Genomic DNA, 13,590 nt, shown 5'->3' on the forward strand with positions numbered 1-13,590 from the left:
TGAATGTCAACGGCCACATCACGTAGAACGCACCTGGTCTCGTCAGCTCCCAGAAGTTAAGTTACGTCGAGTACCGTTAGTACTTGGAAGGGTGACCGCTTGGGAATACGGAATGTCGTTGGCGATGAATAGTTTGTTTTCAATAACAAATTTCTTGAAATTTTTTTCAATCACGATGGTTACCAGTCCAAATTCTTAGATCAAAAATTTCAATGACACAGGGATAGGTTCAATTCATCTATAGGAATGATTCTGGATGAATTCCATTGAGAGTTTTTCAAAGTTTATCGCGTTTTTTTATTCGCGATGATTACCAGTCCGAATTCAATGAACAAACATTTCAATCACTTTGAAGTAATTTTCTATTCATCCATTGGGACTGGGAGGGTAAATTTTCATTTTTAATGTCAACGGCCATATCACGTAGAACGCACCTGGTCTCGTCAGCTCCCAGAAGTTAAGTTACGTCGAGTCCCGTTAGTACTTGGAAGGGTGACCGCTTGGGAATACGGGATGTCGTTGGCGATGAATAGTTTGTTTTCAATAACAAATTTCTTTAAATTTTTTTTCAATCACGATGGTTACCAGTCCAAATTCGTAGATCAAAAATTTCAATGACTCAGGGATAGGTTCAATTCATCTATAGGAATGATTCTGGATGAATTCCATTGAGCGTTTTTCAAAGTTTATCGCGTTTTTTTATTCGTGATGGTTACCAGTTCGAATTCAATGAACAAACATTTCAATCACTTTGAAGTGATTTTCTATTCATCCATTGGGACTGGGAGGGTAAATTTTCATTTTTGAATGTCAACGGCCATATCACGTAGAACGCACCTGGTCTCGTCAGCTCCCAGAAGTTAAGTTACGTCGAGTCCCGTTAGTACTTGGAAGGGTGACCGCTTGGGAATACGGGATGTCGTTGGCGATGAATAGTTTGTTTTCAATAACAAATTTATTGAAATTTTTTTTCAATCACGATGGTTACCAGTCCAAATTCGTAGATCAAAAATTTCAATGACACAGGGATGGGTTCAATTCATCTATAGGAATGATTCTGGATGAATTCCATTGAGAGTTTTTCAAAGTTGATCGCGTTTATTTATTCGCGATGGTTACCAGTCCGAATTCAATGAACAAACATTTCAATCACTTTGAAGTGATTTTCTATTCATCCATTGGGGCAGGGAGGGTAAATTTTCATTTTTGAATGTCAACGGCCATATCACGTAGAACGCACCTGGTCTCGTCAGCTCAAAGAAGTTAAGTTACGTCGAGTCCCGTTAGTACTTGGAAGGGTGACCGCTTGGGAATACGGGATGTCGTTGGCGATGAATAGTTTGTTTTCAATAACAAATTTCTTTAAATTTTTAATCAATCACGATGGTTACCAGTCCAAATTCGTAGATCAAAAATTTCAATGACAGAGGGATAGGTTCAATTCATCTATAGGAATGATTCTCGATGAATTCCATTGAGAGTTTTTCAAAGTTTATCGCGTTTTTTTATTCGCGATGGTTACCAGTCCGAATTCAATGAACAAACATTTCAATCACTTTGAAGTGATTTTCTATTCATCCATTGGGACTGGGAGGGTAAATTTTCATTTTTGAATGTCAACGGCCACATCACGTAGAACGCACCTGGTCTCGTCAGCTCCCAGAAGTTAAGTTACGTCGAGTCCCGTTAGTACTTGGAAGGGTGACCGCTTGGGAATACGGAATGTCGTTGGCGATGAATAGTTTGTTTTCAATAACAAATTTCTTGAAATTTTTTTTCAATCACGATGGTTACCAGTCCAAATTCGTAGATCAAAAATTTCAATGACTCAGGGATAGGTTCAATTCATCTATAGGAATGATTCTGGATGAATTCCATTGAGCGTTTTTCAAAGTTTATCGCGTTTTTTTATTCGCGATGGTTACCAGTTCGAATTCAATGAACAAACATTTCAATCACTTTGAAGTGATTTTCTATTCATCCATTGGGACTGGGAGGGTAAATTTTCATTTTTGAATGTCAACGGCCATATCACGTAGAACGCACCTGGTCTCGTCAGCTCCCAGAAGTTAAGATACGTCGAGTCCCGTTAGTACTTGGAAGGGTGACCGCTTGGGAATACGGGATGTCGTTGGCGATGAATAGTTTGTTTTCAATAACAAATTTCTTTAAATTTTTTTTCAATCACGATGGTTACCAGTCCAAATTCGTAGATCAAAAATTTCAATGACACAGGGATGGGTTCAATTCATCTATAGGAATGATTCTGGATGAATTCCGTTGAGAGTTTTTCAAAATTGATCGCGTTTATTTATTCGCGATGGTTACCAGTTCGAATTCAATGAACAAACATTTCAATCACTTTGAAGTGATTTTCTATTCATCCATTGGGACTGGGAGGGTAAATTTTCATTTTTGAATGTCAACGGCCACATCACGTAGAACGCACCTGGTCTCGTCAGCTCCCAGAAGTTAAGTTACGTCGAGTACCGTTAGTACTTGGAAGGGTGACCGCTTGGGAATACGGAATGTCGTTGGCGATGAGAGGTTTGTTTTAAATAACAAATTTCTTGAAATTTTTTTCAATCACGATGGTTACCAGTCCAAATTCTTAGATCAAAAATTTCAATGACACAGGGATAGGTTCAATTCATCTATAGGAATGATTCTGGATGAATTCCATTGAGAGTTTTTCAAAGTTTATCGCGTTTTTTTATTCGCGATGATTACCAGTCCGATATCACGTAGAACGCACCTGGTCTCGTCAGCTCCCAGAAGTTAAGTTACGTCGAGTCCCGTTAGTACTTGGAAGGGTGACCGCTTGGGAATACGGGATGTCGTTGGCGATGAATAGTTTGTTTTCAATAACAAATTTCTTTAAATTTTTTTTCAATCACGATGGTTACCAGTCCAAATTCGTAGATCAAAAATTTCAATGACTCAGGGATAGGTTCAATTCATCTATAGGAATGATTCTGGATGAATTCCATTGAGCGTTTTTCAAAGTTTATCGCGTTTTTTTATTCGTGATGGTTACCAGTTCGAATTCAATGAACAAACATTTCAATCACTTTGAAGTGATTTTCTATTCATCCATTGGGATTGGGAGGGTAAATTTTCATTTTTGAATGTCAACGGCCATATCACGTAGAACGCACCTGGTCTCGTCAGCTCCCAGAAGTTAAGTTACGTCGAGTCCCGTTAGTACTTGGAAGGGTGACCGCTTGGGAATACGGGATGTCGTTGGCGATGAATAGTTTGTTTTCAATAACAAATTTCTTGAAATTTTTTTCAATCACGATGGTTACCAGTCCAAATTCTTAGATCAAAAATTTCAATGACACAGGGATAGGTTCAATTCATCTATAGGAATGATTCTGGATGAATTCCATTGAGAGTTTTTCAAAGTTTATCGCGTTTTTTTATTCGCGATGATTACCAGTCCGAATTCAATGAACAAACATTTCAATCACTTTGAAGTAATTTTCTATTCATCCATTGGGACTGGGAGGGTAAATTTTCATTTTTAATGTCAACGGCCATATCACGTAGAACGCACCTGGTCTCGTCAGCTCCCAGAAGTTAAGTTACGTCGAGTCCCGTTAGTACTTGGAAGGGTGACCGCTTGGGAATACGGGATGTCGTTGGCGATGAATAGTTTGTTTTCAATAACAAATTTCTTTAAATTTTTTTTCAATCACGATGGTTACCAGTCCAAATTCGTAGATCAAAAATTTCAATGACTCAGGGATAGGTTCAATTCATCTATAGGAATGATTCTGGATGAATTCCATTGAGCGTTTTTCAAAGTTTATCGCGTTTTTTTATTCGTGATGGTTACCAGTTCGAATTCAATGAACAAACATTTCAATCACTTTGAAGTGATTTTCTATTCATCCATTGGGATTGGGAGGGTAAATTTTCATTTTTGAATGTCAACGGCCATATCACGTAGAACGCACCTGGTCTCGTCAGCTCCCAGAAGTTAAGTTACGTCGAGTCCCGTTAGTACTTGGAAGGGTGACCGCTTGGGAATACGGGATGTCGTTGGCGATGAATAGTTTGTTTTCAATAACAAATTTCTTTAAATTTTTTTCAATCACGATGGTTACCAGTCCAAATTCGTAGATCAAAAATTTCAATGACACAGGGATGGGTTCAATTCATCTATAGGAATGATTCTGGATGAATTCCGTTGAGAGTTTTTCAAAGTTGATCGCGTTTATTTATTCGCGATGGTTACCAGTCCGAATTAAATGAACAAACATTTCAATCACTTTGAAGTGATTTTCTATTCATCCATTGGGACTGGGAGGGTAAATTTTCATTTTTGAATGTCAACGGCCATATCACGTAGAACGCACCTGGTCTCGTCAGCTCCCAGAAGTTAAGTTACGTCGAGTCCCGTTAGTACTTGGAAGGGTGACCGCTTGGGAATACGGGATGTCGTTGGCGATGAATAGTTTGTTTTCAATAACAAATTTATTGAAATTTTTTTTCAATCACGATGGTTACCAGTCCAAATTCGTAGATCAAAAATTTCAATGACACAGGGATGGGTTCAATTCATCTATAGGAATGATTCTGGATGAATTCCATTGAGAGTTTTTCAAAGTTGATCGCGTTTATTTATTCGCGATGGTTACCAGTCCGAATTCAATGAACAAACATTTCAATCACTTTGAAGTGATTTTCTATTCATCCATTGGGGCAGGGAGGGTAAATTTTCATTTTTGAATGTCAACGGCCATATCACGTAGAACGCACCTGGTCTCGTCAGCTCAAAGAAGTTAAGTTACGTCGAGTCCCGTTAGTACTTGGAAGGGTGACCGCTTGGGAATACGGGATGTCGTTGGCGATGAATAGTTTGTTTTCAATAACAAATTTCTTTAAATTTTTAATCAATCACGATGGTTACCAGTCCAAATTCGTAGATCAAAAATTTCAATGACAGAGGGATAGGTTCAATTCATCTATAGGAATGATTCTCGATGAATTCCATTGAGAGTTTTTCAAAGTTTATCGCGTTTTTTTATTCGCGATGGTTACCAGTCCGAATTCAATGAACAAACATTTCAATCACTTTGAAGTGATTTTCTATTCATCCATTGGGACTGGGAGGGTAAATTTTCATTTTTGAATGTCAACGGCCATATCACGTAGAACGCACCTGGTCTCGTCAGCTCAAAGAAGTTAAGTTACGTCGAGTCCCGTTAGTACTTGGAAGGGTGACCGCTTGGGAATACGGGATGTCGTTGGCGATGAATAGTTTGTTTTCAATAACAAATTTCTTTAAATTTTTAATCAATCACGATGGTTACCAGTCCAAATTCGTAGATCAAAAATTTCAATGACAGAGGGATAGGTTCAATTCATCTATAGGAATGATTCTCGATGAATTCCATTGAGAGTTTTTCAAAGTTTATCGCGTTTTTTTATTCGCGATGGTTACCAGTCCGAATTCAATGAACAAACATTTCAATCACTTTGAAGTGATTTTCTATTCATCCATTGGGACTGGGAGGGTAAATTTTCATTTTTGAATGTCAACGGCCATATCACGTAGAACGCACCTGGTCTCGTCAGCTCCCAGAAGTTAAGTTACGTCGAGTCCCGTTAGTACTTGGAAGGGTGACCGCTTGGGAATACGGGATGTCGTTGGCGATGAATAGTTTGTTTTCAATAACAAATTTCTTTAAATTTTTTTTCAATCACGATGGTTACCAGTCCAAATTCGTAGATCAAAAATTTCAATGACACAGGGATGGGTTCAATTCATCTATAGGAATGATTCTGGATGAATTCCGTTGAGAGTTTTTCAAAGTTTATCGCGTTTATTTATTCGCGATGGTTACCAGTCCGAATTCAATGAACAAACATTTCAATCACTTTGAAGTGATTTTCTATTCATCCATTGGGACTGGGAGGGTAAATTTTCATTTTTGAATGTCAACGGCCATATCACGTAGAACGCACCTGGTCTCGTCAGCTCCCAGAAGTTAAGTTACGTCGAGTCCCGTTAGTACTTGGAAGGGTGACCGCTTGGGAATACGGGATGTCGTTGGCGATGAATAGTTTGTTTTCAATAACAAATTTCTTGAAATTTTTTTTCAATCACGATGGTTACCAGTCCAAATTCGTAGATCAAAAATTTCAATGACACAGGGATGGGTTCAATTCATCTATAGGAATGATTCTGGATGAATTCCATTGAGAGTTTTTCAAAGTTTATCGCGTTTATTTATTCGCGATGGTTACCAGTCCGAATTCAATGAACAAACATTTCAATCACTTTGAAGTGATTTTCTATTTATCCATTGGGGCAGGGAGGGTAAATTTTCATTTTTGAATGTCAACGGCCATATCACGTAGAACGCACCTGGTCTCGTCAGCTCCCAGAAGTTAAGTTACGTCGAGTCCCGTTAGTACTTGGAAGGGTGACCGCTTGGGAATACGGAATGTCGTTGGCGATGAATAGTTTGTTTTCAATAACAAATTTCTTGAAATTTTTTTCGAACACGATGGTTACCAGTCCAAATTCTTAGATCAAAAATTTCAATGACACAGGGATAGGTTCAATTCATCTATAGGAATGATTCTGGATGAATTCCATTGAGAGTTTTTCAAAGTTTATCGCGTTTTTTTATTCGCGATGATTACCAGTCCGAATTCAATGAACAAACATTTCAATCACTTTGAAGTAATTTTCTATTCATCCATTGGGACTGGGAGGGTAAATTTTCATTTTTAATGTCAACGGCCATATCACGTAGAACGCACCTGGTCTCGTCAGCTCCAAGAAGTTAAGTTACGTCGAGTCCCGTTAGTACTTGGAAGGGTGACCGCTTGGGAATACGGGATGTCGTTGGCGATGAATAGTTTGTTTTCAATAACAAATTTCTTTAATTTTTTTTTCAATCACGATGGTTACCAGTCCAAATTCGTAGATCAAAAATTTCAATGACTCAGGGATAGGTTCAATTCATCTATAGGAATGATTCTGGATGAATTCCATTGAGCGTTTTTCAAAGTTTATCGCGTTTTTTTATTCGCGATGGTTACCAGTTCGAATTCAATGAACAAACATTTCAATCACTTTGAAGTGATTTTCTATTCATCCATTGGGACTGGGAGGGTAAATTTTCATTTTTGAATGTCAACGGCCATATCACGTAGAACGCACCTGGTCTCGTCAGCTCCCAGAAGTTAAGTTACGTCGAGTCCCGTTAGTACTTGGAAGGGTGACCGCTTGGGAATACGGGATGTCGTTGGCGATGAATAGTTTGTTTTCAATAACAAATTTCTTTAAATTTTTTTTCAATCACGATGGTTACCAGTCCAAATTCGTAGATCAAAAATTTCAATGACACAGGGATGGGTTCAATTCATCTATAAGAATGATTCTGGATGAATTCCATTGAGAGTTTTTCAAAGTTTATCGCGTTTATTTATTCGCGATGGTTACCAGTCCGAATTCAATGAACAAACATTTCAATCACTTTGAAGTGATTTTCTATTCATCCATTGGGGCAGGGAGGGTAAATTTTCATTTTTGAATGTCAACGGCCATATCACGTAGAACGCACCTGGTCTCGTCAGCTCAAAGAAGTTAAGTTACGTCGAGTCCCGTTAGTACTTGGAAGGGTGACCGCTTGGGAATACGGGATGTCGTTGGCGATGAATAGTTTGTTTTCAATAACAAATTTCTTTAAATTTTTAATCAATCACGATGGTTACCAGTCCAAATTCGTAGATCAAAAATTTCAATGACAGAGGGATAGGTTCAATTCATCTATAGGAATGATTCTCGATGAATTCCATTGAGAGTTTTTCAAAGTTTATCGCGTTTTTTTATTCGCGATGGTTACCAGTCCGAATTCAATGAACAAACATTTCAATCACTTTGAAGTGATTTTCTATTCATCCATTGGGACTGGGAGGGTAAATTTTCATTTTTGAATGTCAACGGCCACATCACGTAGAACGCACCTGGTCTCGTCAGCTCCCAGAAGTTAAGTTACGTCGAGTCCCGTTAGTACTTGGAAGGGTGACCGCTTGGGAATACGGAATGTCGTTGGCGATGAATAGTTTGTTTTCAATAACAAATTTCTTGAAATTTTTTTCGAACACGATGGTTACCAGTCCAAATTCTTAGATCAAAAATTTCAATGACACAGGGATAGGTTCAATTCATCTATAGGAATGATTCTGGATGAATTCCATTGAGAGTTTTTCAAAGTTTATCGCGTTTTTTTATTCGCGATGATTACCAGTCCGAATTCAATGAACAAACATTTCAATCACTTTGAAGTAATTTTCTATTCATCCATTGGGACTGGGAGGGTAAATTTTCATTTTTAATGTCAACGGCCATATCACGTAGAACGCACCTGGTCTCGTCAGCTCCAAGAAGTTAAGTTACGTCGAGTCCCGTTAGTACTTGGAAGGGTGACCGCTTGGGAATACGGGATGTCGTTGGCGATGAATAGTTTGTTTTCAATAACAAATTTCTTTAAATTTTTTTTCAATCACGATGGTTACCAGTCCAAATTCGTAGATCAAAAATTTCAATGACTCAGGGATAGGTTCAATTCATCTATAGGAATGATTCTGGATGAATTCCATTGAGCGTTTTTCAAAGTTTATCGCGTTTTTTTATTCGCGATGGTTACCAGTTCGAATTCAATGAACAAACATTTCAATCACTTTGAAGTGATTTTCTATTCATCCATTGGGACTGGGAGGGTAAATTTTCATTTTTGAATGTCAACGGCCATATCACGTAGAACGCACCTGGTCTCGTCAGCTCCCAGAAGTTAAGTTACGTCGAGTCCCGTTAGTACTTGGAAGGGTGACCGCTTGGGAATACGGGATGTCGTTGGCGATGAATAGTTTGTTTTCAATAACAAATTTCTTTAAATTTTTTTTCAATCACGATGGTTACCAGTCCAAATTCGTAGATCAAAAATTTCAATGACACAGGGATGGGTTCAATTCATCTATAGGAATGATTCTGGATGAATTCCGTTGAGAGTTTTTCAAAGTTTATCGCGTTTATTTATTCGCGATGGTTACCAGTCCGAATTCAATGAACAAACATTTCAATCACTTTGAAGTGATTTTCTATTCATCCATTGGGACTGGGAGGGTAAATTTTCATTTTTGAATGTCAACGGCCATATCACGTAGAACGCACCTGGTCTCGTCAGCTCCCAGAAGTTAAGTTACGTCGAGTCCCGTTAGTACTTGGAAGGGTGACCGCTTGGGAATACGGGATGTCGTTGGCGATGAATAGTTTGTTTTCAATAACAAATTTCTTTAAATTTTTTTTCAATCACGATGGTTACCAGTCCAAATTCGTAGATCAAAAATTTCAATGACTCAGAGATAGGTTCAATTCATCTATAGGAATGATTCTGGATGAATTCCATTGAGCGTTTTTCAAAGTTTATCGCGTTTTTTTATTCGCGATGGTTACCAGTTCGAATTCAATCAACAAACATTTCAATCACTTTGAAGTGATTTTCTATTCATCCATTGGGACTGGGAGGGTAAATTTTCATTTTTGAATGTCAACGGCCATATCACGTAGAACGCACCTGGTCTCGTCAGCTCCCAGAAGTTAAGTTACGTCGAGTCCCGTTAGTACTTGGAAGGGTGACCGCTTGGGAATACGGGATGTCGTTGGCGATGAATAGTTTGTTTTCAATAACAAATTTCTTTAAATTTTTTTTCAATCACGATGGTTACCAGTCCAAATTCGTAGATCAAAAATTTCAATGACAGAGGGATAGGTTCAATTCATCTATAGGAATGATTCTCGATGAATTCCATTGAGAGTTTTTCAAAGTTTATCGCGTTTTTTTATTCGCGATGGTTACCAGTCCGAATTCAATGAACAAACATTTCAATCACTTTGAAGTGATTTTCTATTCATCCATTGGGACTGGGAGGGTAAATTTTCATTTTTGAATGTCAACGGCCACATCACGTAGAACGCACCTGGTCTCGTCAGCTCCCAGAAGTTAAGTTACGTCGAGTCCCGTTAGTACTTGGAAGGGTGACCGCTTGGGAATACGGAATGTCGTTGGCGATGAATAGTTTGTTTTCAATAACAAATTTCTTGAAATTTTTTTCAATCACGATGGTTACCAGTCCAAATTCTTAGATCAAAAATTTCAATGACACAGGGATAGGTTCAATTCATCTATAGGAATGATTCTGGATGAATTCCATTGAGAGTTTTTCAAAGTTTATCGCGTTTTTTTATTCGCGATGATTACCAGTCCGAATTCAATGAACAAACATTTCAATCACTTTGAAGTAATTTTCTATTCATCCATTGGGACTGGGAGGGTAAATTTTCATTTTTAATGTCAACGGCCATATCACGTAGAACGCACCTGGTCTCGTCAGCTCCAAGAAGTTAAGTTACGTCGAGTCCCGTTAGTACTTGGAAGGGTGACCGCTTGGGAATACGGGATGTCGTTGGCGATGAATAGTTTGTTTTCAATAACAAATTTCTTTAAATTTTTTTTCAATCACGATGGTTACCAGTCCAAATTCGTAGATCAAAAATTTCAATGACTCAGGGATAGGTTCAATTCATCTATAGGAATGATTCTGGATGAATTCCATTGAGCGTTTTTCAAAGTTTATCGCGTTTTTTTATTCGCGATGGTTACCAGTTCGAATTCAATGAACAAACATTTCAATCACTTTGAAGTGATTTTCTATTCATCCATTGGGACTGGGAGGGTAAATTTTCATTTTTGAATGTCAACGGCCATATCACGTAGAACGCACCTGGTCTCGTCAGCTCCCAGAAGTTAAGTTACGTCGAGTCCCGTTAGTACTTGGAAGGGTGACCGCTTGGGAATACGGGATGTCGTTGGCGATGAATAGTTTGTTTTCAATAACAAATTTCTTGAAATTTTTTTTCAATCACGATGGTTACCAGTCCAAATTCGTAGATCAAAAATTTCAATGACACAGGGATGGGTTCAATTCATCTATAAGAATGATTCTGGATGAATTCCATTGAGAGTTTTTCAAAGTTGATCGCGTTTATTTATTCGCGATGGTTACCAGTCCGAATTCAATGAACAAACATTTCAATCACTTTGAAGTGATTTTCTATTCATCCATTGGGGCAGGGAGGGTAAATTTTCATTTTTGAATGTCAACGGCCATATCACGTAGAACGCACCTGGTCTCGTCAGCTCCAAGAAGTTAAGTTACGTCGAGTCCCGTTAGTACTTCGAAGGGTGACCGCTTGGGAATACGGGATGTCGTTGGCTTGGTTAAAGGATCAGCCAGCTGATCATCCGTCGAAATGTGCAAGACATCAATATCGCCTGCCTTCTGTCGCTCGCGAACAAAGTAATTCCGGACTTCAATATGCTTGGTCCTCTGATGCAGTATCGGATTTTTGATTAAGTCGATAGTTGATCTGTTGTCGCACATCAAAGGGATTGGGCCGGTCCATTTCGGCGAGATTTCTGACATAAGCCGTCCAAGCCAGACGCACTCTTTGCTGGCCTCGCATGTAGCCACAAGCTCCGCTTCCGTCGTAGATAACACCACGCAGGATTGACGGCGACTTTTCCAAGCTACGGGTCCTCCATGTAGAAGAACAACAAATCCGGATGTCGAACGGCGAGAGACTGGGTCACCAGCGTAGTCGGAATCGGAGAAGCCTTGGAGTCCATCAGTCTTTGGGCCATATCGAATTCCGTGTTGAAGGGTCCCTTTCAAATAGGCGAAAATTCTGAGGGCCGCCAACCAATGCTCTCTTCCCGGGTCTTCACAAAATTGAGAAATCTGCCCGACGGCAAAAGCAATATCTGGTCGTGATGCGATGGAGAGGTACAGGAGACTTCCCACAGCTTCCCTGAACGGTACTTCTTCTGTATGGACTTCATCGCTCTTTTTACTCAGACGATTTCCAGGTTCAGCAGGCAGCTTTCTGGGATTGCAATCAAACATGTGGAAGCGGTGAAGAATCCGTTTGATGTAGTCAGGTTGCGATACGTATAAGGTCCTTGCTTGACGATCTCTTGTGATGGAGAGACCAACAAAATGATTAGCTGGGGTACAATGCATGTCAAAATACTTATTCAGATCTTCGATGACGGATTTGACTACATTGCCGTTGTTGCTGCAGACAAGACCATCGTCTACCCAGATGACGACTGCCAGGAATTCTCCTTGAAGATGGCGTAGATAGAGACAAGGATCGGAAATGCTTGGGAGAAGGCCAAATTTCTTAAGGAAAGTGTCGAAAGTCTGGTTCCAAACTCGAGAAGCCTGTTTCAGGCCGTAAAGGCATTTGTGCAGGTGACATACAGAATCCTCCTGTCCAGATAAGACGAACCCTTCCGGCTGTACTAGGTAGATTTCCTCATCCAGTTGACCGTAGAGGAAGGCAGTCTTCACGTCTAGTTGTGACATCTCCAGATCGTTGGCGGCGACAAAGGACAGGATCACTCGAAGGGTGTCGTACTTGATGACGGGTGAGAACGTCTCTTCATAATCAATTCCATGACGTTGGGAAAAACCTTTTGCCACTAGCCTGGCCTTGTAGCGTGGTGGTGATCCTTGAACACCAGGTTTAATCGTGAATACCCAACGGGATCCAATGGGCGTACGACCAGGAGGTAGCTGTGAGATGGACCAAGTTTTGTTAACCATAAGTGAATTATACTCGTCCTCTATCGCGGCTTTCCATAAATGAGCATTGGGGCAAGCCATGGCGTCAGAGTAGCTCGTGGGCACGTAGAGATCTTGGCTCTCAGTTGTTGATTGCATAGATTGCCAGTGACGTCTGGGCTCACGAATGCGCAAAGGGTAGGGGGATACCCGCGTTATCCCTGAAGATATTGATGCGCTGTCGTCAATGATGGCTGGATCTGGATCGTATGACGGAACTAGAGTTGGGGCAACCACCCGTGTTGGCACATCTGATGAGGGGGGAGTGTGTGATGTTTCAGGTTGGGTATTTACATCGGATTCCCCTTCAGCCTGAGGCATTACACCTCCTTCTTCGTTGTTGTTAAAGGACTGGATTTCTCTTGATGGTCTAAATAATACTTCAAAAGGATTAGCTTCTTCATGATTGGTTGGAATATCTGGGACGTCATGGAGTTGTTCATCAAAGATGACGTCTCGGCTTATCTTGATTCTTCTGCTGACTGGATCCCAGAATCTGTAGGCCTTTTGGGTGGGAGAATACCCAACAAAATAACATTTGAGGCTTTTGGAATCCAACTTCCTTCTCTCAGCTTTCGGAATATGGATGTAGGATATGGTCCCAAAGATCCGCAGGTGCGACACGTCCGGTTTCTCATGATGCCACATTTGGAATGGAGTTATAGGTGAAATGCTGTTGCTGACACGGTTCAACGTGTATACTGGATTGGCCACTGCTTCTCCCCAAAGCTCAAGGGGCAGATGTTTTGCATGTAGGAGGCACCGACAGGCTTCGACGACAGTCCGATTGGCCCTTTCAGACACACCATTTTGTTCCGGCGTGTGTGGGGCGGAGGTTTCAAGACGGATTCCTTTGCTGGAGAGCCAACTCTTGAATAT

General features: G+C 40.0%; 29 pseudogenes; all 29 read left to right on the forward strand.

Moving 5' to 3' along the window:
* The first annotated feature begins 5 nt into the window (after nt 1–5).
* LOC124345641 lies at nt 6–124 on the forward strand (annotated as a pseudogene).
* A 282-nt stretch (nt 125–406) lies between these two features.
* On the forward strand, nt 407–525 carry LOC124345627 (annotated as a pseudogene).
* Nucleotides 526–809: 284 nt separating this feature from the next.
* LOC124345639 lies at nt 810–928 on the forward strand (annotated as a pseudogene).
* Nucleotides 929–1,212: 284 nt separating this feature from the next.
* Nucleotides 1,213–1,331, forward strand: LOC124345892 (annotated as a pseudogene).
* Nucleotides 1,332–1,615: 284 nt separating this feature from the next.
* Nucleotides 1,616–1,734, forward strand: LOC124345583 (annotated as a pseudogene).
* A 284-nt stretch (nt 1,735–2,018) lies between these two features.
* Nucleotides 2,019–2,137, forward strand: LOC124344677 (annotated as a pseudogene).
* A 284-nt stretch (nt 2,138–2,421) lies between these two features.
* On the forward strand, nt 2,422–2,540 carry LOC124345642 (annotated as a pseudogene).
* Nucleotides 2,541–2,728: 188 nt separating this feature from the next.
* On the forward strand, nt 2,729–2,846 carry LOC124346171 (annotated as a pseudogene).
* A 284-nt stretch (nt 2,847–3,130) lies between these two features.
* LOC124345651 lies at nt 3,131–3,249 on the forward strand (annotated as a pseudogene).
* A 282-nt stretch (nt 3,250–3,531) lies between these two features.
* On the forward strand, nt 3,532–3,650 carry LOC124345663 (annotated as a pseudogene).
* Nucleotides 3,651–3,934: 284 nt separating this feature from the next.
* On the forward strand, nt 3,935–4,053 carry LOC124345674 (annotated as a pseudogene).
* A 283-nt stretch (nt 4,054–4,336) lies between these two features.
* LOC124345685 lies at nt 4,337–4,455 on the forward strand (annotated as a pseudogene).
* Nucleotides 4,456–4,739: 284 nt separating this feature from the next.
* Nucleotides 4,740–4,858, forward strand: LOC124345893 (annotated as a pseudogene).
* Nucleotides 4,859–5,142: 284 nt separating this feature from the next.
* LOC124345895 lies at nt 5,143–5,261 on the forward strand (annotated as a pseudogene).
* Nucleotides 5,262–5,545: 284 nt separating this feature from the next.
* LOC124345696 lies at nt 5,546–5,664 on the forward strand (annotated as a pseudogene).
* A 284-nt stretch (nt 5,665–5,948) lies between these two features.
* Nucleotides 5,949–6,067, forward strand: LOC124345708 (annotated as a pseudogene).
* Nucleotides 6,068–6,351: 284 nt separating this feature from the next.
* Nucleotides 6,352–6,470, forward strand: LOC124344976 (annotated as a pseudogene).
* Nucleotides 6,471–6,752: 282 nt separating this feature from the next.
* Nucleotides 6,753–6,871, forward strand: LOC124345493 (annotated as a pseudogene).
* Nucleotides 6,872–7,155: 284 nt separating this feature from the next.
* Nucleotides 7,156–7,274, forward strand: LOC124345719 (annotated as a pseudogene).
* Nucleotides 7,275–7,558: 284 nt separating this feature from the next.
* LOC124345896 lies at nt 7,559–7,677 on the forward strand (annotated as a pseudogene).
* A 284-nt stretch (nt 7,678–7,961) lies between these two features.
* Nucleotides 7,962–8,080, forward strand: LOC124345584 (annotated as a pseudogene).
* Nucleotides 8,081–8,362: 282 nt separating this feature from the next.
* Nucleotides 8,363–8,481, forward strand: LOC124345494 (annotated as a pseudogene).
* A 284-nt stretch (nt 8,482–8,765) lies between these two features.
* On the forward strand, nt 8,766–8,884 carry LOC124345730 (annotated as a pseudogene).
* Nucleotides 8,885–9,168: 284 nt separating this feature from the next.
* Nucleotides 9,169–9,287, forward strand: LOC124345743 (annotated as a pseudogene).
* Nucleotides 9,288–9,571: 284 nt separating this feature from the next.
* Nucleotides 9,572–9,690, forward strand: LOC124345754 (annotated as a pseudogene).
* A 284-nt stretch (nt 9,691–9,974) lies between these two features.
* LOC124345585 lies at nt 9,975–10,093 on the forward strand (annotated as a pseudogene).
* A 282-nt stretch (nt 10,094–10,375) lies between these two features.
* On the forward strand, nt 10,376–10,494 carry LOC124345495 (annotated as a pseudogene).
* A 284-nt stretch (nt 10,495–10,778) lies between these two features.
* Nucleotides 10,779–10,897, forward strand: LOC124345765 (annotated as a pseudogene).
* A 284-nt stretch (nt 10,898–11,181) lies between these two features.
* Nucleotides 11,182–11,300, forward strand: LOC124345354 (annotated as a pseudogene).
* The last annotated feature ends 2,290 nt before the right edge of the window (nt 11,301–13,590 follow it).

Source organism: Daphnia pulicaria, chromosome 6, assembly GCF_021234035.1.
Source record: "Daphnia pulicaria isolate SC F1-1A chromosome 6, SC_F0-13Bv2, whole genome shotgun sequence".
In the NCBI taxonomy this organism is placed as follows: Eukaryota; Metazoa; Arthropoda; class Branchiopoda; order Diplostraca; family Daphniidae; genus Daphnia; species Daphnia pulicaria.